The sequence below is a fragment of the Ailuropoda melanoleuca genome, chromosome X, assembly GCF_002007445.2.
Source record: "Ailuropoda melanoleuca isolate Jingjing chromosome X, ASM200744v2, whole genome shotgun sequence".
Taxonomy (NCBI): Eukaryota; Metazoa; Chordata; class Mammalia; order Carnivora; family Ursidae; genus Ailuropoda; species Ailuropoda melanoleuca.
In genome coordinates, this window is record NC_048238.1 from 91186262 (window position 1) to 91211559 (window position 25298).

The following is a 25298-nucleotide window of genomic DNA, read 5'->3' on the forward strand; positions in this document are numbered from 1 at the left end:
TCATACCTGTCAGAATGGTTAAAATCAACAATACAAGAAACAACAGGTATTAGAGAGGATGTGGAGAATGGGGAACCCTCTTGCACTGTTGGTGGGAATGCAAACTGTTGCAGTCACTCTGGAAAAAAGTATAGAGGTTCCTCAAAAAGTTAGAAACAGAACTACCCTACAATCCAGAAATTGCACTGCTAGGTATTTCCCCAAAGAATACAAAAGTACTAATTCAAAGTGATATATGCAGCCCCAAGTTAATAGCAGCATTATCAACAGCAGCAAAATTATGGAAACAGCCCAAGTGTTCATCAACTGATGAATGGTTAAAGAAGACGTGGTGTGTAATATATACAATGGAATATTACTCAACCATAAAAGAGAATGAAATCTTGCCATTTGCAACAACATGGATGGAGCTAGAGAGTATTATCCTAAGTGAAATAATTCAGAGAAAGACAAATACAATATGATTTCACTCATATGTGGAATTTAAGAGACAAACAAGTAAAGGGGATAACGAGAGAGAGAGAGAAAGACAAACCAAGAAACAGATTCTTAACTATAGAGAACAAACTGATGGTTACCAGAGGGGAGGTGGTTAGAGGATAAGAGAAATAGGTGATGGGGATTAAGGAGTGCACTTGTTATGATGAGCACTGGGCGGTGTATGGAAGTTGACTCACTATATTGGACACTTGGAACTAATATTACACTGTTTGTGAACTAACTAGAATTTAAATAAATACTTAAAAAAATCTCAGTGTCTGTTCATGTCTTCTGCCCATTTTTTGACTTGATTATTTGTTTTTTTGGGTGTTGAGTTTGAGAAGTTCTTTATAGATCTTGGATATCAGTCCTTTATCTGAAGTGTCATTTGCAAATATCTTCTCTCATTCTGTGGGTTGCCCCTTTGTTTTGTTGGCTGTTTCCTTTGCTGTGCAGAAGTTTTTTTTTTACCTTAATGAAATCCCCAAAGTTCATTTTCACTTTTGTTTCCCTTGCCTTTGGAGATGTGTTTTGAAAGAAGTTGCTGTGGCCAATGTTGAAGAGGTTACTGCCTGTGTTCTCCTCTGGGATTTTGATGGATTCCTGTCTCACATTGAGGTCTTTCATCCATTTAGAGTTTATCTTTGTGTATGGTGTAAGAGTGGTGGAGTTTCATTCTTCTGTATATAGCTTTCCAATTTTCCCAGCCCCATTTATTGAAAAGACTGTCTTTTTTCCATTGGATATTTTTTTCTGCTTTGTCAAATACTAGTTGACCATAGCATTGAGGGTCCATATCTGGGCTCTCTCTTCTGTTCCATTGATCTATGTGTCTATTTTTGTTCCAGTACCAAGCTGTCTTGGTGATCACAGCTTTATAATATAGCTTGAAATCAGGCAACATGATCCCCCAGCTTCTTTTTCTTTTTCAACTTTCCTTCACAGTTTGGGGTCTTTCCTGGTTCCATACAAAATTTAAGATTGTTTGTTCCAGCTCTTTGAAAGATGCATTGGTATTTTAATCGGGATGGTGTTGAAAGTATAGATTGCTCTGGGTAGCATAGACATTTTAACAATGTTTATTCTTTCAATCCATGAGCATGGAATGGTTTTTCCATCTTTTTGTGTCTTCTTCAATTGCTTTCATAAGTGTTCTGTAGTTTCTTGAGTATAGATCCTTTACCTCTTTGGTTTGGTTTATTCCTAGGTATCTTAGGGTTTTTGGTGCTATTGTAAATGGAATCAGTTCTCTAATTTCTCTTTTTATAGTTACATTGTTAGTGCATAGAAAAGCAACCGATTTCTGTGCATTGATTTTGTATCCTGCCACATTACTGAATTGCTGTATGAGTTCTAGTAATTTGGGGATGGTGTCTATTGGGTTTTCCATGTAAAGTATCATGTCATCTCTGAAAAAAGAGAGAGTTTGACTTCTTCTTTTCCAGTTTGAATACATTGATTTCTTTTTGTTGTCTGATTGCTGATGCTAGGACTTCTAGTACTATGTTGAACAACTGTGGCGAGAGTGGGCATCCTTGTCATGTTCCTGATCTTAAGAGAAAAGCTCTCAGCTTTTCCCCATTGAGAGTGATATTCACTGTGGGCTTTTCATAGATGGTTTTTATGAATTTGAGGAATGTTCCCTCTATCCCTACACTCTGAAGAGTTTTAATCAGGAAAGGATGCTGTATTTTGTCAAATGCTTTTTCTGAATCAATTGAGAAGATCATATGGTTCTTGTCTCTTCTCTTATTAATGTGTTCTATCACAATGATTGATTTGCAAAAGTTGAACCACCCTTGAACAGACACTTCTCCAAGGAAGACATTCAAATGGCTAACAGACACATGAAAAAAATGTTCAAAATCATTAGCCATCAGGGAAATTCAAATCAAACCATATTGAGATACCACATTACACCAGTTAGAATGGCAAAAATTAATAAGGCAGGAAACAACAAGTGTTGGAGAAGATGTGGAGAAAGGGGAACACTCCTACACTGTTGGTGGGAATGCAAATTTGTACAACCACTTTGGAAAACAGTGTGGAGTTTCCTCAAAAGTTAATAATAGAGCTACCCTAGTGTGGAGTTTCCTCAAAAGTTAATAATAGAGCTACCCTACGACCCAGCAATAGAAGTCCTGGGTATTTCCCCAAAGATACAGATGTAGTGAAAAGAAAGAGCACATGCACCCCAATGTTCATAGCAGCAATGCCCACAATAACCAAGCAGTGGAAGGAGCTGAGATGCCCTTTAGCAGACAAATGGACAAAGAAAATGGTCCATATATACAATGGAATATTACTCAGCCACCAGAAGGGATGAATACCCACCACTTGCATCGACATGAGTGGAACCTGAGGGGATTATGTTAAGTGAGATAAGTCCAGCAGAGAAAAACAATTATCATATGGTTTCACTTATATGTGGAACATAAAGAATAGCGTGGAGGACATTAGGAGAAGGAAGGGAAAAATGAAGGGATAGAAATCAGAGGAGGAAATGAACCATGTGAGACTCTGCACTCTGGGAAGCAAAGTGGGGGTTTCAGAGGGGAGAGTGGTGAGGTTAGCCTGGTGATGGGTATTAAGGAGGGCATGTATTGCAAGGAGCACTGGGTGTTATGCACAAACAATGAATCATGGAACACTACATCAAAAATTAATGAAGCACTGTATGGTGACTAACAACATAATAATAAAAAAAATCTCAGTGGCTTCATGCACCAAATGTTTATTTTTCTTTCAAACAAAGTTCACTACAGGCCAAATACTTCCCTCCATTTGTAGAACCAAAGACCAAAATTTCTTTTATTTGTGATGTCACTACTGCAACACGTGGTCATTGAATTAGGGAAAGAAAAATTGGAAAACTTACACCTACTTTTAAATGTTTCAATCCAAAAGTAATATGCCACTTCTACTCACATCTTTCTTAAAATATTTTAAATATTTTATTTACTTATTTGAGAGAGTGAGAGAGAGAGTGCAAGAACAGGGGTGGGAGCAGAAGGATAGGAAGAAACAGACTCCACTGAACTGGGAACCCTATTTGGACTCAATCCCAGGACCCTGGGATCATGACCTGAGCTGAAAGCAGATGCTTAACTGACTAAGCCACCCAGACGCTCACTTCTACTCACATGTTATTATCCAAAATTAATTTCATGGTATCACTTAACAGAAAGGTATTTAGGGCATGTGGGAGAACATATGTATATTTGGACAACAGTAAAAGTCTCAGTCATGTTTACTAGTTTACTAGGAAATGAAAAACTCTTTTCCAACGTTCTACGATTTTACCCCATAAGCAGTGGGTTAGTGTTATCATTGTCCTTATCTCAACCAACACTTGGAATTGCCTGCCTTTTTCATTATTGCCAATACAGAGGATATGGAATAGTGTTGCATGTTTAATTTGCATTTATATGATTACCAATGAGTTGGCAATCTTTTTGTATGTTTATGGCTTATGTATGTTTCCTTTTCTGAAATGTGCATGTATTTTATTCCATTAAGGACTTCATTTTTCTTTTGTTCCGGATTTACTGAGAAATAATTGACATATATCACTGTATAAGTTTAGTTATACAGCATGATGGTTTGACTTACATATATTTATGTATATTGTGAAATTATTTCCACAATAGGTTCAGCTAACATTGATCATCTCATATAGATATAATAAAAAGAAAGAAAAGAAAAAAATTTTCTCTTTGTGATGAGAATTCCTAGCATTTACTCTCTTAAGAGTTTTCCTATATACTATTTTTCTTAATAATTTTTCTGGAATTCATTATCTGTTCCCTGACATCACTCTTTCTTCAATTGTATCTATTACAAATTCATTTCCCCTGAATCTTTTTTTAAAAATATCTCTGTGTTTTATTTCGATGAAAGAGGTTCTTAATTTTATTATATTCAAAGTTATCTGTGCTTTTCTTTACGGATTGAGATTTATATGTCTTAAGAATTTCCTTCAATGAGGTCTTCAAACCACTCTTTTCTATTACCTTCAAGATATTCTTAATTTTGGGGCGCCTGGGTGGCACAGCGGTTAAGCGTCTGCCTTCGGCTCAGGGCGTGATCCCGGCGTTGTGGGATCGATCCCCACATCAGGCTCCTCCACTATAAGCCTGCTTTTTCCTCTCCCACTCCCCCTGCTTGTGTTCCCTCTCTCTCTGGCTGTCTCTATCTCTGTCAAATAAATAAATAAAATCTTTTAAAAAAAGATATTCTTAATTTTGTTTTTCATATTTAAGTTTTATGTATAATTTAATCCTAATGGTTAGGGTTGATTTTCCTATTTTCCCATCACATGGATAACCAAAACCCTTTCATTTATCTGATCAGTAGTGTCAACTCTGTCTTCAATCATACCTATTCTGCCCCACTGGTTTGTCTGTCATAGTGAAAATACCACATTGTTTTAATAAATGTATTTCAGAGTACATCTTGATATCTTATGTTGTAAATCTCTTTCACATTTGTGTTCTTTAGGAATGTCCTGGTTATTCTTGGCCTTTTGTTCTTCCATATATGTTTTAGAATCTGTTTGTCAGGTTCCTGAAAATCCTGTGAGTACTTTTGACTGGGATGTCAAAGAATCTGTATATGATTGTTGGGAACCTGACATGTTTACAATATGGAGTCTTCCTGTTCAAGAATATGGTATATTTGTCCAATTATTTTCATCATCAAGGTGATTGAATAATTTGCTAAGGGCTAATCAGTCACCCTTCAAATTATTTAGCCTATTATTTTACCCAGATTTCATATCAAACTATTGATCTTCAGCATACAGAATTCACCTTCATTTCATTTTGAACCGTAAGGTTCTATTTGCATGCCTCACATCTGTCCATGAAGAATTATTCAAAGAAAATTAGTAGAAGATTAACATTATAATATGCTATTCCCTTAATATATTTTAATGTAACTATTTAAAGCAGCTAGGTGCTTTCTTTAAGCTAACTTGAAATTTTATTCCCTCTTAACCCATGGCTACTACTTATTCTGGAACAAGGCCCACTCTCAGAGATAGAAAAAAGCAGAAGCACAGTAGGAGCAAAGAAGTCATTTCTGCTTTTTCTCTGACAGTTTCAAGCATCAGACCCTCCTTACTCTTCCTCTTATTTGAGGTATACCTTTCAAAACCTTTTCAGTAATATTAGCCCTTTGTGTCAGTCCACATTCACTCTGAATCTTAGTCTCTCTACTACTATTCTTATATTTCATGCTACTCTTATATAATCATGTTATTTATCCTTTTCTTCTTCATTTGAATAATTTCACTATATTCATAATTTCATCTTTGAGTGTTTCTCCTGTCTGTTAAGTCTGTGCCTGCTTTGCTTTCAGGAAATAGAGTCAGACCTATCTTTTCATTGAACTTTCGACTGATCTTTTCTATAATTAGGGTTCATACTACACCATCTTATATGGGCAGTGCATGTTGGGCATAGAGTTTTGGTGGAACATCCTGGAGAACTGTCTCAGGGAGAGAGTGGTCAGAATTGGAGTTGCAAACCAGAGACTGTGGACACAGGACACATCCTGTTAGCAGGATATCTGGGATTGAAAGAAGATTATCACATAGGAAAAAAAAAACAAACTACCTTTATTCTCAATTTTACTTCAGGCTGGCCTTATGGGAAAGCCTACTAAAACTGTGCCCTAACTAAATAGTGCGTCCAGACACCTAGGTTTTAAACTATATCATGGGAAACCATCATGTCAGATGGTTTTCATAAGTAGAACTACCTGCTTCAATTCAGATGGTAGAGGAAGCTCTGTAGTTTAATGCTGTCAGGCACTATCCTCTGGCTATCCTGACAATTTTTATAGCATACTCATATTCACATTCAGAAAAGAAGTTCAAAAATGCATACCAATTCTATTTTCTTAGTTATCTAAAATACTATTTCAGGTGGATGGGAAGTTGTGTTTGCCATATTCTAGGGTTGGTTCCCGAGCATCTTTTTTCCCCCTCTTCAAACTGATATGCTGCTTACTTTTACCTAAGTTGATCTGCTATATTCCAGAAAATATTCTATCAGTAAGATTCATTCATAAAATGAAATACCAGAAAATAAACACAATTATACTATTATTTTTTTCAAGGGGTTTCATCTCATTTCACTCTTCCAGAGTGTAAAGCTCAATTCACCACAGCTTTCACATTTCTTTCTACATTTTGCCCCATCTTATCTCCTTCATTAGTATTCCCAATATTGTCTCCTGGAGATAGAATATAAGAAAGTAGGACTGTGGAGGCAAGAAGATGCTTTAGGATTCAGAGTTATTGAGGGGGACTAGTCCTATCTAGTTTTAACTTGTTTCATCTCAGTTCTTAGTGTTACCTGCAACTGTGGTTTTCAAACTTTATTCCAAGGATATCACAGGCCCTAGGGAGAGTCTTAGAGTTCTAAGTAATACCTGAAAAGGGGCTCTGTGGTTTTAATTTAAAAAAAAAAAACAGAAATTTGTTTGTCCATTCAATAAATATATACTGCATACCTACTATGCACCAGGCACAGTTGTAGAGACCATGTTAAATAAAACTAACAAGGACCTGTTTCATCAAGCCATAGTAATTATTCTAAACTGATTAAAATACTGCTCATTTCTGCAGAGTCCTGAAAAAAAGGACACCCTCTTTCACTCAGATCATGTATGAACCAAGGGCAGATTCTTGCCTATGGGGTTTGAATAACGAGATGTCTGACTCATAAACCTGGAAGTAGGTCAAATATTGCCCTATACTTTGGACTAGAGATTACGTATGTTTGTTTCCAGGTAAAACAATCTCCGGTTCTCCAATTTTCACTTAACTCTAATTGATGCTACTGAAATTTTCATCTTTGTAGTGCAAAATCAATATGGTAGTACCCCTTTATAAGGTTGGAATCCAGAAACAGTATCAATATCAGCTTTATAAGATACTCACATTTGGGATTTTGCCTTTGGAGAGACATGATTTAACCTACTCAAGTATTATTGAGTGATTTTCTTACAATAGTGCTCTAATGTTGAAAGACTAATTTTGAAAATTAAATAATTCTCTTTAAGATCCTTTTTGAGTGTGTACAATATAGAATCCAAAACTTAATGGGAACTTTGGCACCAAGAAATTTAGTGAATAATTCAAATTATCTATTATGTCATGACATCAGTGACATGATGAGGTGATTTTTCACTTCTATTTTTAAAAAGTAACCTGATGATATGTATTTGTCCCTTCCACTATATCAGTCAATCAGAGAACTATTATCTTTCAAAATGTGGAAATAACACATTGCTGTAGCTGGAAATATTAAAATTTAGATTACATTCCACCCTGCTGTCAAGATTGTATTAACCAAACTTAAATACACAAAAAAATGACAGTACAATAAAATACAGAATATGATAAATCAATAAGCTTCTCTGTTTCATATATGTAGAGAGAGGGTTGAATTAAGTGTTAGAATCTTCGTGCTCAAACTTGTCTCAATGTTCCAAATTTGTAGAAAGAGGGGGGGAAAAGAATTTAAATTAACATCCAATCTACCCTTAGAAGACATTTCTTGCTCAGGAAAAAGTTATCTTCACAGTAACACTAAAATAAATCTAAAATTTATATTCACCATGGGCCAAGTGGGGGTGGGAATGGGATGTGTACTAAAGAATTTAATTGAATAGCTGCTCTAATAGCAGAATATCCAGAGTCACAATGATTAAGGGACTAAAATTGGATCTAGATGTTAGGAAGTGTCACCTTTTTTCTCCAAAATCAGAAGTATAGCAGCAAAGGCTAAGTTACTTCCTTCTACCCATAGTCATAATGGGAAATTTTATAATACAGCAGAGCAGATAAATAATTTCTATCAAACTTGATAAACTGGCATTGTTCATCAACAGCCACACAAAATATCACTTTAATGGATAATAAAGCATAACACTTTCCTTAATATATTCAAAATATATTTATGGAGCACCTACTATGTGACTGACACTGATCTATTTGTCAAGAAAACAGATGTGAATAATAGTATGAAAAATAACTACCATCATCACAACATCAGCTAATATAATGCTTACCATGGGCAGTCACTCTGCTAGGTGGTTTATACATAATCTTTTATTTAATCCTCACAATAGGCTTATGAGATGGGGACAATTATTAACACCATTTCAATAATGAGGCATGGGAACTGGCTTAAATGACTTTCTAACAGGTACATATACACTGAGTAGTAAAGCCGAGATGGTGGTCTGCTTCAGAGTCTGTACTTATGGAATTGATAGTCTAGTTGGAGGAGACAGATAACACAGAAATGCATTAACAAGACAGTTTCAACTAACAATAATTGTTATAAATAAAATAAAATGAGATAATGAGTTAAAGAATGGTGGCCAGGGGAAGTAATACTAGATAGACTGGTGAAAGATGATATAAATTACATTCAACAAGTATTTATTGAACATGCACCATGTGCCAAACACTACCCTAAGCCTTAGGGGTCTATGGTAAAGAATCAAAGTTCCTATCCCCATGGAGCTTAAATTATGGTAAAATGGACAGTTAATAAAGAATTGCCCAAATAAACATGTAATTATAAAATATATTCACAATTTTATGCTACAAAGGAGATATAAAGGAGTCGGGTTAGAGATGATAACAAAAGTAGCTAATTTAGATTGAGAGAAAGTCAAGGAAAGCTTCTCTGAAGATGTTTCACTTAAGACATGTCCTGAAGAATTAATGAAAGTTAACCAGATGAGGAGAAGATTCCACAGTAAGGGAAAAGCATATGTGAAGTCACTAAAGTATGACAGAACTTGACACTTTCAGGGAACTGAAAGGCCATTATGATTTGATCATAGATATCAAGGAGGAAGTGGTGAGAGGTGTCAAAAGATCCTAGGACAGCTGTGTGGATAAACAATTAGAGTAAGTTTAGAAGCCGGGAGACCCAATTAAGAAAATATTCCTGTAATCTGGCTTGGGATTTTTCTTCTTTCATTTAACATCAGCTGCACGTTGAGCCTTCATCACTTATATCACAACATTTGAAAGAGGTTCAGAAAAGGAGAGCTCTAGTAATCCTGAGCACAAGGAGAATGACAAAGAGAATATTTTATTAACTACTATATTCCCAGTAGTTGGAATACAACAGATACTCGGTGATAGTTTAGAGAAGTGAGCTAAACAGAACAAGCCTCAAGAGTGTGAATGCATAATTATTGACCAGACTAAAATATAAGACCTAAGGAGATTTCCCACCTCATGTTGAATCAGAAAAATTTGGTCTGGTTACATGTTTTCCAACCTTTCATGTGTATAAAGAATCACATGAGGATCATATTAAAAATGCAGATTACCATTCAATAGTTTGGAGAAATAGGCCTTTGATTTTGCAGTTCTAACAAGCTCCCAAGTGGCCACTGATGTTAATCCTCTGACCACACTATGAGTAGCATTTAACAAGGGCCCAGGTGATTCATATGCACATTAAAGTTTGAGAATCACTGATCTCAGTGGCATCTAATGAGGCTCCTTTTCAACCCTTGGATTTGGTCATTCTAGTAAATGCTTTTAGGACAAATTAAAAAATAAGATTATTAAATTATTTTTCCTAAAATAGTAGCTGGAAAAAAAAATAGTCCAAGATGAATTTAGGAAAATTCGAAGAATGACAGGTTCACACATAATGGGCTGTTAAGAGAAGCTGGAAACATTCTACAGATACCTAACATTTTTGGTTTTGGCAGAAATGATTTTTTATGGCATGGGCATCGCACAGCTCTAAATTAATGGTGAAATATTTGCTTTGTCTCTTGTTAACTTACAATGATTCCTTTAAGTGCAAAAACAGCTCTCTATTCTATGCCTATCAGGTGCTCAGCCAGACTTCCCTGTGAGCCCAATTCTGCTGCAGTTACTGGTGGCTGGGCTGTGACACAGGGAGGCAGCCAGATGAGGACAGAGATGACTTGGCTAGCTGTCACTCATCTGCATAAAATCAGCTTTAGATGTCTGGACTAAGGTAGATACCTTTTACCTCTAGGACTAAGCAAACTCATCCATTTTCTGTTCTATATCACGCTCTGCTCTGGCAGAGGGAAAGGGAGAGAGAGAATCTTAAGCAGGCTCTATGCTCAGCAGAGCCCTGCACACACAGGGCTCTATCTCACAACCCTGAGATCACAACTTGAGCTGAAATCAAGAGTCTGACGCTTAACCAAATGAGCCACCCAGGAGCCCCTGGAGGATCTTGTTCTTTGATTGTTTTATTTCCCTTCAGGACTTCCTTGATATTAACCTAAAATTAGTTTCTCCATCGATAAATTTGATCTTAAAAAATAGTTGCTTCTAGATTAAAATAGCATTTTTATGTGTTTATTTGTGTCAAATTGAGGGGGGGCAAGGAGGGTTGCCAGAATAGAGAGTGTGGTCCAAAGTAGTCTCTAAGACCCTCCATGGCCTGGTAACAACATTAGCTGTCATGTAATTCATATATTTAATTTCCCTCCCTGGAAAATCCATAGCCCAGTACATAAGCCATGCTTTCTTGACTTGAATATTGTCAAGCTCCTAACAAAACTACCTTCAATGCTCATTTCCTAAAGGGAGATATCCAGAACAGTAATTCTCCAACTTTGCAGTACATTAGAATCACAGGAAGAGCTTTTAACATCCCAATACTCAGATCATACCCAAAACATAAGAATCTCAGGGGGAAATGTCACCCAGACAACAGTATATTGTAAAGATCTACAAGTGATCCCAGTGTGTGTGTGCAGACAAGGTTGAGAATCAATGGTGAGTGTTTTATTCCTTCCCTAAAAAATGTCTGTACTTTTAATTGTGGTTATTTGGAAACAAAGCTCTCAAATGAATTTTTTTATTGCATCTGTGGTAATTAGCAATGGGGAAGAAGTAAGGAAAAGGAGATAGCCTTAAAACAGTGGTTCTCAGCTGGCGATAATTTTGTCCCTCGGGAATATATGGCGATATCTGGAGACATTTTTGTTTGCTACAAGTGGAAAGGGGGAGGGGGGCTACTGGCTTCTAGCAGATTAAATTCAGGATGCTGCTAAACATTGGCCCCATACCTTAATAGTGTGGAAGTAGAGAAACCCTGCCTTAAACAGACAGAGCCTAGTAGTGCCCCACAAATACCACCTCATGAACACTTTCTAACCTGATAAAAAATCAATGCCTGGCCTGATCAAGAATGACCCAAACCCATTGAAATAGACCCCACTGATTTGACTTTAGGGTTATTTCTAATGTTCATTATATACTTAGCACAACCCATCTCTAGTTTGTGTGTACACATGTGTGTGTGCGTGCACATGCATGAGAGAGAGAGAGAGAGAAAGTGAGAATGAGTAAGGTTATTAGTGCAGGTTATTAGTGATTTGGATAGAGGTTTTTAGTGATTTGGATAGAACAGCATAACAGTGGTACTTGGAATGGGCAGGAGAATTCACCACAGATCTGAAATTTCACTTCTATTAACAAAACAGATTTTGTGAAAAGATGAGTGGTATACCTTTTAATTCTCTCTTCTTTATTGAAATTTTAATGGCAGATTATATAACTCCCACCAGGCTGCAAATAAGCTACACTCAAAAAAGTGATGCATGTGAGCTGTCATACAATAAAGATAAAGATTTCTTTCTCTGAAAATATATAACTTCATGGAGAGGCATAGTCTGCCTGAACTTGTGCAATTATTATGAACATCCTGTAAGTGATAGAAAACAGGCCTATAATCAGCTTTATAAATGAGTGCCAGGCAGTTCCTAATAACTAAGGCACACTGCATGCAGGAAAACTTCCCTTGAGACATGGTTCTTGGAATAAGGTGTTCAGTTTTAATTGCCAGGGAAAATTTCTTAAGTGGGAAATGGAATATTAGACTTAAACATCTAATATTAGCAGTATATATACACAGCTAGCTTTGATACATGGTCACTACAGTATTATACAGTCACTGAGCTCCCAGGAGAGCCCTCCCTCAATACCTCAATATCTTCTAACTAAATGTGTTGGGTGAAGAGGGAGTGACCACAGAGAAAATAACAAAACTGAGGAGTACAGAAAGGGGGAAAGGGAGGTGCCACACTCCAACTGTGCTTACCACAATTTTGCCAAGTTCTGGTCCTAATATAGTTTATAGTTAACTTGTATTGAGTTATTTTATGTGCTCTTAACTGTACAAAGCACTTCACATGCACTATCTCATAATGACTTTGTGAGAAAGGTATTATTATGCCCGTTTACCAATAAAGAAAAGATAGTTCGAGGTAGCCAAATGACTTGCCCAAGATTATGTAACTACAGAGTGATAGAATTGTTCCTCTAACCTAAGTCTATCTGTGTCCAAAATTCACGTGCATGAGAATTGTGCTATACTGGCACTATAAAGACAGTAAGAATTATACGCAACTAATGAAGCATTGAACTTTACATCAGAATCTGGGGATGTACTGTATGGTGACTAACATAATATAATAAAAAATCATTTAAAAAAAACTGTAAGAAACTTTAGAGAAAAAAACTTTAGTCTCCCTTTTTCTAATAGAAAAGAATCAGTGACCAGAGAGTTATGGTGATTAGCCAAAAATACACAACTCCTAATCAATTATTTCTTTTACTAAACTAACCTCAATTAAGTATATGTTCCTTACAATGATTCATTATATAAAATTCCTTAAAGAGGCAAGTCTATATAACATAAACTGTTTATAAGTACAGAAAGAAAATGGAGGAATGCTGTGATCAGAGCCAAGGGATAGGAAGAGAGATGCTTCCTAGAACAGGCAGATGCATTTTCTTCACTTGAGACCTTGTTCTGATAACAGAAAAGAGTTTGCCACACCCAAAGTTACCTACAGGTATGTAGGGTTAGACATAAAGATATTGGTGAGACACAGAGGGTCCTACTTATTCATTAACAGGCTACACATGATAGGACAAATGATTTTACTTGCATGTCTTGGTTTCTTTGTAGTTCATAGCAAGTTAATGAAACTTAACAAGGACACTGCCAGGATTAGAAGTAAATCTTTGCAAGGTACTTGGAACAGCATGAACTAAAGTTGCATTTAACATACAAAACACTGTAATTAGAGGTAACTGCCTTTTGAAAATTTTTCATTAATCCACTTTTTAGATGCTACAATATCACTGCAGGACATTAATGGTATACTTTTGTCAACTTTCAAGTTTAATAAAATTTATTTATTGATTTTATAGTACTAAAAAGTTTACATAATTCTCACTAAAATTAGACCTTACACTTTATAAAGGTTTTGATTAGCCTCACAGTCTTGAGGAACTTCTAACTCCAGATTCTATGTATGATTGTTTCCATATTGTCCAACCTCCACCACACAAACATATACACATGGAATCAGAAGGAAATCAAAGATCTGAAAATGACTTTTTAAGAAAACAGAAATTTGAATGCAGGTCACAGATTGTGTATTTTAGACAGATTTTGTATCTTTTCCTGAAACTCTAAGGACTCAGTAATTTTTAAACTAAAAACAGAAAAGGAATTCAGATGAAACTATTATTTCCCAGGGTTTGGGGGCTAACCTTCCTAGTGGTTTTCTATGTGGAAGCCATTCCTTCTTTTCTCAAACCATGGGGAAAGGACATCCAGCACCTCATAATACTTCTAGCAGTATGGGAGCAGAGAACAGAGAATGCAACTAGGGCGAAAAGATCCACAGAGTCCAGAAAGTCCTACAATGATTATATTGTCAGAAAAGACTGTAGAGGGGTGCCTGGGTGGCTCAGTTGGGTGGTGAGCTCCTGGGCCCAGAGATAGAGCCCTGCCTCAGGCTCCACGGTCAGTGAGGAGTCTGCTTGAAGATTCTCTCCCTCTGCCCTTCCCCTCATTCATGCACTCTCTCTAAAATAAATAAATAAATCTTAAAAAAAAAGACAAGATCATAGAGATGAAATGGTCAAGGTGAAGTACTACTACATTGGGAGGATGGCACTATGGTTGTTGAAATTAGGGGAGGGAAAGGTCAATTACCCTAATCAATAGTCCAGAGTAGGGTTCCTTAGGAGTCCAACAAGCTTAAAGTTATCCTTACAGCCAGGTAGTTTAAAAAAGATGGCTTTTAGACATAGATAAAAAGAGAAAAGTATGGGAAGAGGTATAATGTAGTGTAGACAAATAACTCCATATCATGAAGAAACTAAACCCTTCACAAGTGAGAATAGTGAAGCAAGGCTAGATTACAACAGAAAGAGGATTCACATATTTCCTGGCTTTGAAAGAAAGGCATGTCTCCCACTGAGCAATATAAGACTATACACAAATGCAAAGAGACAGATACATGAAAGATAAAAGTATAAGGACAGCAGTGGCTACAACAATAGCAATAGCTGTAGTTAAGGCAGAATTCTTGATACATTTCAAACTGGACTAAAGTAAAAAGGGAGCTTGAGAGGCTTCTTACAGTGAACACACTTCTTGAGCCATTATTTTCATATGCTAGACTCAAAGGACAACACCTCTAAGATCAAGCGACACATCAGTTTAGTATAGACTTAGCTTTAAAAGAAGCTCCACTGAGCAAAGAAGGTTTATTCAATGAAAGGTGCTTACACCATTGGTTGACTTAGAAAATATGAAGTTAGTTTTTTACTTCAAGCTTCACCAAAATTACTTCCAAGTGGATTTAAAAGTGAATCATAAAAATTAAACCATAAAGGAACTAGAAAAAAAAAACATGGGTAAATAGCTATCTGTTTTCCTGGTGAGGAAAATCTTGCTGAGCATAAAAACCAGGCAGAAACAAATAGGAAAATGATATTTAAATATATAAAATTTTAGAACATACTGGAGAGCATTTTCAACATAGATTACAAAGGGCTAATTGTCCTTAACATTTGTACTGTATGGTGACTAACATAACATAATTAAAAAAAAAACTCCCCCAAATCAGTAAGAAAGTGATAAATACCTCCAGTAGCATAATGAACTAAATCGGGGGTTGGTAGACTATGGCCCATGAGCCAAATCTGGACACTGCCTGTTTTTATAAGTAAAGTTTTATTGGAACACATCCACGCCTATTTATTTGTGCATTGTATAATGGCTACTTTTGCACTACAATGGCAAAGTTGAGTAGCTGTGACCGAGACCATTTGGCCACAAAGCCTAAAATGTTGACTCTCTGGTCCTTTACAACAAAAGTTTGCCAATATCTGAACTAAAGAGGTTAATACAATTCACAGAAGAGGAAAGGCGAGTGGCCAATCTATTCACAAATATAAATTATTTTATCTACTAGTTGCCAAAAAATGCAAATCACAAAAATAAGAGACCAGGTTCACCTATTGAACTGGCTGTATTGGCAAAGGTTCAGGGAAAGGGTGCACTATCAACTACCACTGGGTACAATGTAAATAGGTAAACTCTCCAGTGATGATATTGTGACAATAAGTACCAAAAGTTTGCAAATGATCATAGCCCTTGGGCACAGGAATTCTACTGTTAGGATTTTGTCCTGAGTAAATAAAAGATATGCCAAATATCTATGCATAAGAATACTACTGTAAACAATAAGAATGTAAAACTAAAAATAATTATATATTAGAAAAATATTTTAATGACACAAAATATTTCGTGTGTGTGTGTATATATATATATATATACACATGTGTATATACACACACACACATATATATAACGTTAATTAAAGTATAGTTGCAATAGTTGCATAATATAAGCTTAAATGAAAGAAAAAAAGTCCAGGGTTGGGGAACCAAGCTTGATCTCAAACCTGTGTTCTGCTGCAAGTCAGACACACCTAGTGTCATCTGATAACTAGTGAGATAAACCCACTGGAAATATATTGGAGGGGAGAATGAGGAACCTTCTTAAACAGAATTCACCCTAATGGAAGAGGAAGTTAATGGAACAAATCTGGCCAAGAATGACAACTTGACCTTAAACAAGGCCTTTGTCATAACTCTTTAAGTCTACATATACCCCCACCATACAATAAGAACAAAAAGATCTTCCTTGCCTCACTTACCAATGTATGCATCTCAATTAAGATGACATGTTAAAATGCTTTGAAAACTGGCAAGTATTATCCAAGTAGATGTATTCTTATTAGTTTAAGTGATCAGAGGCAATTCCTCAGAAACTTAGCTCAGGAGATGGGTTTGTTTATCATTAACTCCTGTTGTTTTCCTCAGCCATTACAAATACTAGTGTCATTAATTTGGCTGAGAGATGAAGGCTTTTGATACTGTTTCAGATGAAACAGGTTTTTCCTCACAAGGGGCTTAGTTTTTAATTTCCAATAAGGTTGAAAGGCAAGCATCTGAGAGCAGTAGGGCTTCTGATGTAGCCCAGTTAATGCTGCAGTGTTTTATTACCTCCATTTGCTATAATACTGCTTTTATTAATATAGTCATCTCCTTGACTCGTGCTGTGCTATCCTACCAGCCACGTGTGCATGTGTTTAAAATTTACTTTTACAATCCTTTCATTAACACAGGAGCCTTGCATCTTTTTTTTTCTTTTATGCCTAATTGGTGACTACACACTTCTCATTGCCACCACCCCAGTGCACCCCATTGCCACTTACCTCAGTGCAGATACATCTCAATGTTTTGCTTTAACTATTAAGATAGTTGGAGAGGCAGTAATGAAAAATAACTTAGCATTTACCGGTAAGTTATTCTTGTATGCCCAGAATGCACCTGTCGAAAATTGTGTAACATCAAATTGTTGGAGAAAACATAAGAATGATTCTTTTCTTCTTTGTGACAGCTATTCCCATCACCCATGCTTCAAACATACTGAACTCTAAAATTCCTTATATCCTCTTCAAGTCATATAATTTTTCCCCTTGTCTCTCATTTTCTACTGCTATCACCTTAGTCCAGTGGTTCTAAAACTTTAGTGAGTATCAGAATCCCTGGAGGGATTATAAGAATACAGATAATTGGGCTCCACTCCCAGAGTTTCTGGCTCAGTTGATTGAAGAGAGGCCCAAGCATTTGCATATTTAAATGATCCCAGGTGGAATTGATGCAGTTTTCTGCAGACCACACTTTGAGAATACTGTCTTAATCTGCTCCTTCTAATTTACTCTAACAGCCTCCTATTCTAATATTTATTCCTCCTTCAACCTGCTGTGCACGCCTACTCCATGAAGGAGACAATAGTAATCACAAAACAGAATCTAGAGTTAGACTGAGCTGTGTTTGAATCTTTATTTACTATGTGACCTTGAACAAATTACTTAATATTTCTGAACCTCCATTTCCTTATCTAAAATGTGGATAACAATAATGTATATTCTATGACATCATTGTGAAGATTAAGTGAGATAGTCAATATAAAGCATTCAGCAGAATGTTTGCTACATTGTAACAGCTCAGTAAATCATAGCTATTATCATTATTTACAAAAGAAGTTGTCTTATGACATCTCTATACTAATAGCTTGACAAAAGTCAAGAGCTGAAAATGGTTTTGATCAGGTAAGGCTACTGAAAATATATCCTAATGAGAAAGTAAAAAACATGCACAAAGATAATTGTGTAAAGATGCATATTGTGGATTTAGGTATAATAGTACAAACTAGAAATACATGGCCAATGATACTAACTTGCCAAGTAAATTATAGAACTTTCATAATAAAGAAATGCTATGCAACCCTTAACAAAGAGTAGTGTAGCAGAAGGGCTGAGTGTGCAAGGAAGGCTCTGAAGCAAGGCTGGATGGACTCAAAATGCCAGGTGTCCTGCTTATAAATCCTGCGACCCTAGAAAAGTTCAACCGCACTTGCTGTCAGTCCCACCCTGACTTTGCACTCTCTTGGAGTGTTCCATTCAGACTACAGCAAATTACCACAAATTTAGCAGCTCAAAACAATACACATTACTATCTTATAGTTTCTGTGGGTCAGGAGTCCAGGCACACCCTCAGCTGTGGGTCTTACAAGGCTATAATCAAGGTATTGGCCAGACAGTGGTCTCATCTGGAGGCTCAATTAGGTTATTGGTAGAATTAATTTCCCTTTCTTTGTGGGACTGATAGCCCTAGATTTTTCTGGCTGGATTTTTCTCAGGTAGAAATTGTCCTCAGATTCTAGAAATATATCAATGTTTTTAGAGGTCCTACAGTTTTTTATCATGTGGATTCCTTAACATGGCTGCTTACTTTATTGAGCCAGCAAGGAGAATCACCTTCCAGTGCTAAGAGTCTTATATAGTGTTATATAATCAGGGAGTGGCTATCCCCTCACATTTACTATATTCTACTGGCTAGAGGCAAGAGACACGTCTCACCCACACTCAAGGGGGAGGCAATTACACAAAAGTGTGGACTATAGGGGGCAAGATATCATTTGGTGGTCACCTTAGAGTCTGCCCACCACAACTGCATGCCCAGGAGCTGACTACCTGATATCTGCTGACAGATTACCTTGATGTGGTCTACTTACCCAGATGAATCTCTGAATATTAGATGACCTTGAATTTCCTGTATCCCACCTGACTGTCCACTGAGATACCTCATTTTTCCCTGACACTTTATTTTGAAAAAATTCAAATATATGCACAATTTCAAAGTGTTCAGTGAACACCTGTATAATACCCTTCATCTAAATTCTGTTACCATTTTACATTACTTACCTCTCTCTCTCACATATATGTATATGTATATATCTATATCAATGTATATCATCATGAGTGGATTCGGATTAAACATTTTGGCAAGAATATCATGTAGATGATATTGTGCTCCTCTCAGTGCCTCTTATTAGAAACCATAGGTCACTTTCTTCCACATTTTCAATGTTAAATTTGTTTACTTATTTAGGAAATGGTTTCTGCCATTTCCTCCAATGTAAAGAAGACTAATCTTTGAGACAATGTTAATATCCTAATTCTCAAAAACTTTTCCCTTTGGGGTTTAGTATCATTGATGATCCTTGCCAAGCCAGCTATTACATTGATGGATGTTGGGACACCTGGGTGGCTCAGCTGGTTAAACGTCCACCTTTGGCTCAGGTCATGATCCCTGGGTCCTGGGATCAAGCCCTGAGTCAGGCTCTTTGCTCCGTGGAGAGTCTGCTTCTCCCTTTCCCTCTGCCTGCTGCTCCCTCTGCTTGTGCTCTCCCTCTCTGTCAAATAAATAAATAAAATATTTAAAAAAATTGGTGGATGCAAAATGACTTTTTTAAATTTTATCTTTCTTCTACATTTATGCATTGGTATTTTTCTATATAAAAAAGATATCTTTCCATTCTGATTGGTGTGATGTGGTATCTCATTGTGGTTTTTATTTGTATTTCTCTGATCCCAAGTGATGTTTAGCATTTTTTCATGTGTCTGTTGGCCATTTGTATGTCTTCTTTGGAGAAATGTCTCTTCACTTCTGCCCATTTCTTGACTGGATTTTTTGTTTTTTGGGTGTTGAGTTTGATAAATTCTTTATAGAATTTTAATACTAGTCCTTAATCTGATAAGACATTTGCAAATATCTTCTCCCACTCTCTAGGTTGTCTTTTAGTTTTATTGATTTGTTTGCTCTGCAAAAGCTTTTTATCCTGATAAAGTCCCAATAGTTCATTTTTGCTTTTGTTTCCCATGACTTTAGAGATGTATCTAGCAAGAAGTTTTAGCAGCCAAGCTCAAAGAGGTTGCTGCCTGTATTTTCCTCTAGGATTTTGATGGATTCATGTCTCACATTTAGGTCTTTCATCCATTTTGAGTTTATTTTTACATATGGTGTAAGAAAATGGTCCAGTTTCATACTTATACGTGTGGCTGTCCAATTTTCCCAACACCATTTGTTGAAGAGACTGTCTTTTTTCCATTGGATATTCTTTCCTGCTTTGTCAAATATTAGTGGACCACAAAGTTGAGGGTCCATTTCTGGTTTCTCTATTCTGTTCTATTGATCCATGTGTCTGTTTTTGTGCCAGTATCATACTGTCTTGATGATTACAGCTCTGTAGGATAGCTTGAAGTCTGGAATTGTGATATCACCAGTTTTGGTTTTCTTTTTCAACATTCCCCTGGTGATTCGGGGTTTTTCTGGTTCCATACAAATGTTAGGATTGTATGTTCCAGCTCTGTCACACCAGTCAGAATGGCTAAAATTAACATATCAGGAAACAATAGATATTGGCAAGATGTTGGCAGAGAAAGGGAAACCTTCTTATACTGCTGGTGAGAATGCAAGGTGGTACAGCCACTCTGGAAAACAGTATGGAGGTTCCTCAAAAAGTTAAAAATAGAGCTATCATATGACCCAGCAATTGTACTACTAGGTATTTATCCAAAGGATACAAACATAGTGATCTGAAGGGCTACCTGCACCCCAATGTTTATAGCAGTAATGTCTACAATAGCTAAAATATGGAAAGAGCCCAGATGCCCATCAACAGATGAATGGATAAAGAAGATGTGGTGCATATATACAGTGGACTATTACTCAGCCATCAAAAAATGAAATCTTACCATTTGCAATAATGGATGGAACTAGAGGTTATTATGCTGAGCAAAATAAGTCAATCAGAGAAAGACAATTATCATATGATTTTACTTATATGTGGAATTTAAGAAACAAGACAGAGGATCATAGGGGAAGGGAGGGAAAAATAAAATAAGACAGAATCAGAAAGGGAGACAAACCATAAGAGCCTCTTAACTCTAGGAAACAAACTGGGGGTTTCTGGAGATGAGGTGTGTGGAAGAATGGGGTAACTGGGTGATGGGCATTAAGGAGGGCACTTGATGTAATGAGCACTGTGTGTTATACACAACCAATGAAATACCTCTGATACTAATAATACACTATATGTAAAGTAATTGAGTTTAAATAAATTTTAAAAAGATATTTTTGCTCTTATCTATACTACTTTTTTCTGTGGATGTGAATATTCTTATAAACTCATTGATTTTTTTTTAAAAAAACTTAACATATTTTAAACCATTGCCATCATTCTTTATGATTGAATTTCCCCAAATTTGGCTACTGAAAACCTTATTATGCTACCTTCTAAATTCTGTTGTAACATACCCTCCATTTTTTATCCCTTCCTTACTTTTGGTCATGAGATGTTTGTTCCAAGTTCACATTGTACTTTTTCCGGAATTAGATATTTCTCCAAGAATCACTGACTTCTGGTAGCAAGTGATATTTGGAAACTAAAATATGACTGCTCTATGTGCTCATTGCTACTTGAGGGGATAACTCATTATTACTTACTAGATTTCCCTGACAGCAGCTATGCTTTTGTATCCACACCTACAGCTGCTCACTACACCAGAAATAAGGAAAACCTGGCTAAAATACCTGGGGGAGAGAAGGCCACAACACTCCCTGTTTCAATGTGTGATCCCTAATAATAAAGGCACTCATAACTTCTATGTCAGTGCTTCCATAAATTATGAATCCAGTGATGAAAGAAGCAGATGGGAGAAGAAAAGAGAGGTAAGAGAGAGGGAGAAGAGAAAAGCAGATGGAGGAAGAAAATAGAGATAGGAGAAAGGAAAAGATAAAGATATATAAATGTGGGCATAAAAATGTTGTTGGATCACTCCAGGTTTCTGCCTTCGGACATTATCATTGTCTTCAGTGTCTCCTAGATGATTTCATCTTAGATACTTGGATCTATGTACTATCCATATCTTCAGCTCTGACCTCTCACCAGAAATTTAGACGTGTATGTCTAACTGCTCCATTCCCATCTCCATTTATGTAATAGGCATCTCATATATAACATGTCAGAAACAAAACAAAATTCTCCCATCTCCTGCTTTCCCCATCACAGCAAATATAACAATTGTTCACTTGTTGCTCAAGCTTCAAACTTAAGAATCATCCCTGATTTCTCTTTTTCCCTTACCCCCCATAACCAATCCAATATAATTTCTAGTGGCCATATCTCCTACACAAACCCTAAATCTGAGCACACTTAACTATCTGTAGTATTAAAATTATATTTCAAGAATTCTAATAGAATGCTTGGAATCCAAAATCTTATTGCCATCATGTTTCACCTGGATTTCTCTCTTTGCTTCGTAACAAGACTTCTAGCTTCCCCCTGTGTTCAGCTAAAGTCCATTAGTCACAAAAAAGATATAGTAATCATTTAAAAATGTAAATTGGATGCAGGGAGTCTACTTCTCCCTCTGCCTCTCCCTCTTCCCCCAGCTTGTGCTCTCTCTCTTGCTCTCTCACTCTCTCAAATAAATAAATAAATAAATAAATAAATAAATAAATAAAATCTTTAAAAAATGTAAATTGACGGGGTGCCTGGGTGGCTCAGTCGTTAAGTGTCTGCCTTCAGCTCAGGTCATGATCCAAGGGTCCTGGGATTGAGCCGTGCATTGGGCTCCCTGCTCAGCAGGAAGTCTGCTTCTCCCTCTCCCACTCCCCCTGCTAGTGTTCCTTCTCTTGCTATGTCTCTCCCTGTCAAATAAATAAAATCTTTTTAAAAAAATTTAAAAATGTAAATTGGACAATATTCAGTGTCTCAGAATTCTACAATAGCTTTTCACTCACATTACAATAAAATTCAGACTGTTCACCTTTGCCTACAGTTTCATTTTCCCCCTTACTTCCTTGTGTAGTAAAATCAATCCACACCAATTTCTTTGATTTCTTCAGCATGCTTATTTCTTTCCCATATCAGTGGGTCTTCCCATTTCCACCAACTCTAGTCCCGTTTCTCAGCATGGCTGGCTTATTCTCACCATTCATACCTCAGTTTTTTTTTCATACCTCAGTTTAAATACCACTTTGCCAGAGAGGCTTTCACCACCCAATATAAACTAGGGCCTTCCAATCAGTCTGTCTCATCAGTATATTTTCAAATTTTTATTTAAATTCCAATTAGTTAACATATAGTTTAATATTGGTTTCAGGAGTAGAATTTAGTGATTCATCACTTACATATAATACCCAGGACTCATCATAATAGGTGCCCTTCTTAATACCCATCATCCATTTAGACCATCCCCTACCCACCTCCTTCCATCAACCCTCAGTTTGTTCTCTATTCTTAAAGATTCTCTTATGGTTTGCTTCCCTCTTTCTCTCTCTCTCTTTTTCCCTTCCCCTATGTTCATCTGTTTTGTTTTTAAATTCGACATGTGAGTAGAATCATATGGTATTTGTCTCTTTCTGATTGTTTACTTTTTACTGTCTGATCCTCCCACTAAAATGTAAAGTCCATAAGAACAGAGTCTTCATTTGCCTTGTTCTCTGTTCTATCCCTAACAATTAAAAGAGTGTCTCATACATAAAAAGTGTCAAGTAAAATATGCTGAATAAATATAGGGAAAACTAACAAAAATAAATATATGAGAGCTGGGGTAGAGTGAAGAACATCTGCTGGGTAGATATTTTGAAAGTTGTATGATCAGCTGAAATATCCAAAATTGCTTGCAGTTATTCCTTTTTCTTTTTTCAAATTCATGGACATTTTGCAGTTTCTACACTTGTTATGGAACAAAGAATACCATGGCTATGTGTCACAATTTATAAAGTTAGTATCATGTAATATGTTCATGACCAGTATAAAGATATTGTTCATCACTCTGGGTAGTTGGGAAAGATTCTATTCTCTTGTGTTCTTCAGCACACAAAAAGCTGTATAGTAGGAGAAAGGGGCAGATGGCAAGGGCTATTATAGTGAAGATTATTAGGGTTAGGGAAGACCTTTTTGCTAACTGTTCTCAAATTGCACCATGTAGTTGTTTGTGCCTACAATCTAGTATCCAGTGCAGTTCTACACTACAATAATGGGATCCACTCTCCTTTTGAGGACTTTAAATTTGATAACTGATAATTAGCGACCTCCTTGGGAAAAAGAGTCCCTTGTAACATTTCTTTTCAAGCCAATTCATTCAGCATATGCTTAGAAGCAGCTTCCAGAATAAATTGACGATAGTGAAAAGTAAGAAACAGGAGAAAACAGGGAGGAAAATATTGACAGCACATTTCTTCGATTTTAAGACCCATCATTCACATTTGAGGATAAACAGAAACATCACCACAGGAAATGTATAGAGACTTCAGTATTTATTATATTGGTATAGAATTATATTTCATTCATATATTTATATGGCATTTGTTCTGAATAATCCTGCAGGACGAGTACTATTATTTGTTATTTACAGAGTAAAAAAGAATCAGACCTATTCATTATTTTTCCAAGACTTCAAAGCTACTAATTTACACAGCCATGTCTCTAATCTGTGTATTTTGCTTCAAAGTCTATGTTCTTTTGACTATATTTCCTCAATAAGGGGTAGCAGAATATCCCTAAGGTGGAGGAATATTTAATTAAAAGGAAAAATGGATTTTAACTTTCTAAGGCAAATATTCTCTTTCCTCAGGATTTCCCAGACATGAGACATAGGCTATCAGACATAGGCAGTTTGCCCATTGATTGACTCTACAATTCCCAAACCTCCTCCACAAAATGTGTTTACCATAACCAATTCTGTCCTGAGTCCAGTCTGAATGCTGAGGATTTAGGACTGTAAAGTAAATCAGACTTTCCTCTAGTACAGTGGGAGAACAATACAGAACTTGGCATAAAAGGAGGCTGTTTCAGGCCCGTCCAGAAAAATTTAGTTGCTGAAGTAGCAAAAAGAACTTGCTATAAGTTTTTCTTTCCTATATGAATAGCATGGCCCCAAAGACTAGGTTTGAGTGAGACTCTAGAGGATACTGAAATTTCATTAAAAAAATATGTTTTATAGTCTTATAACTTTCCAACCTTCACAAACAAAAATTCATTTCTAGCTGAAACTTG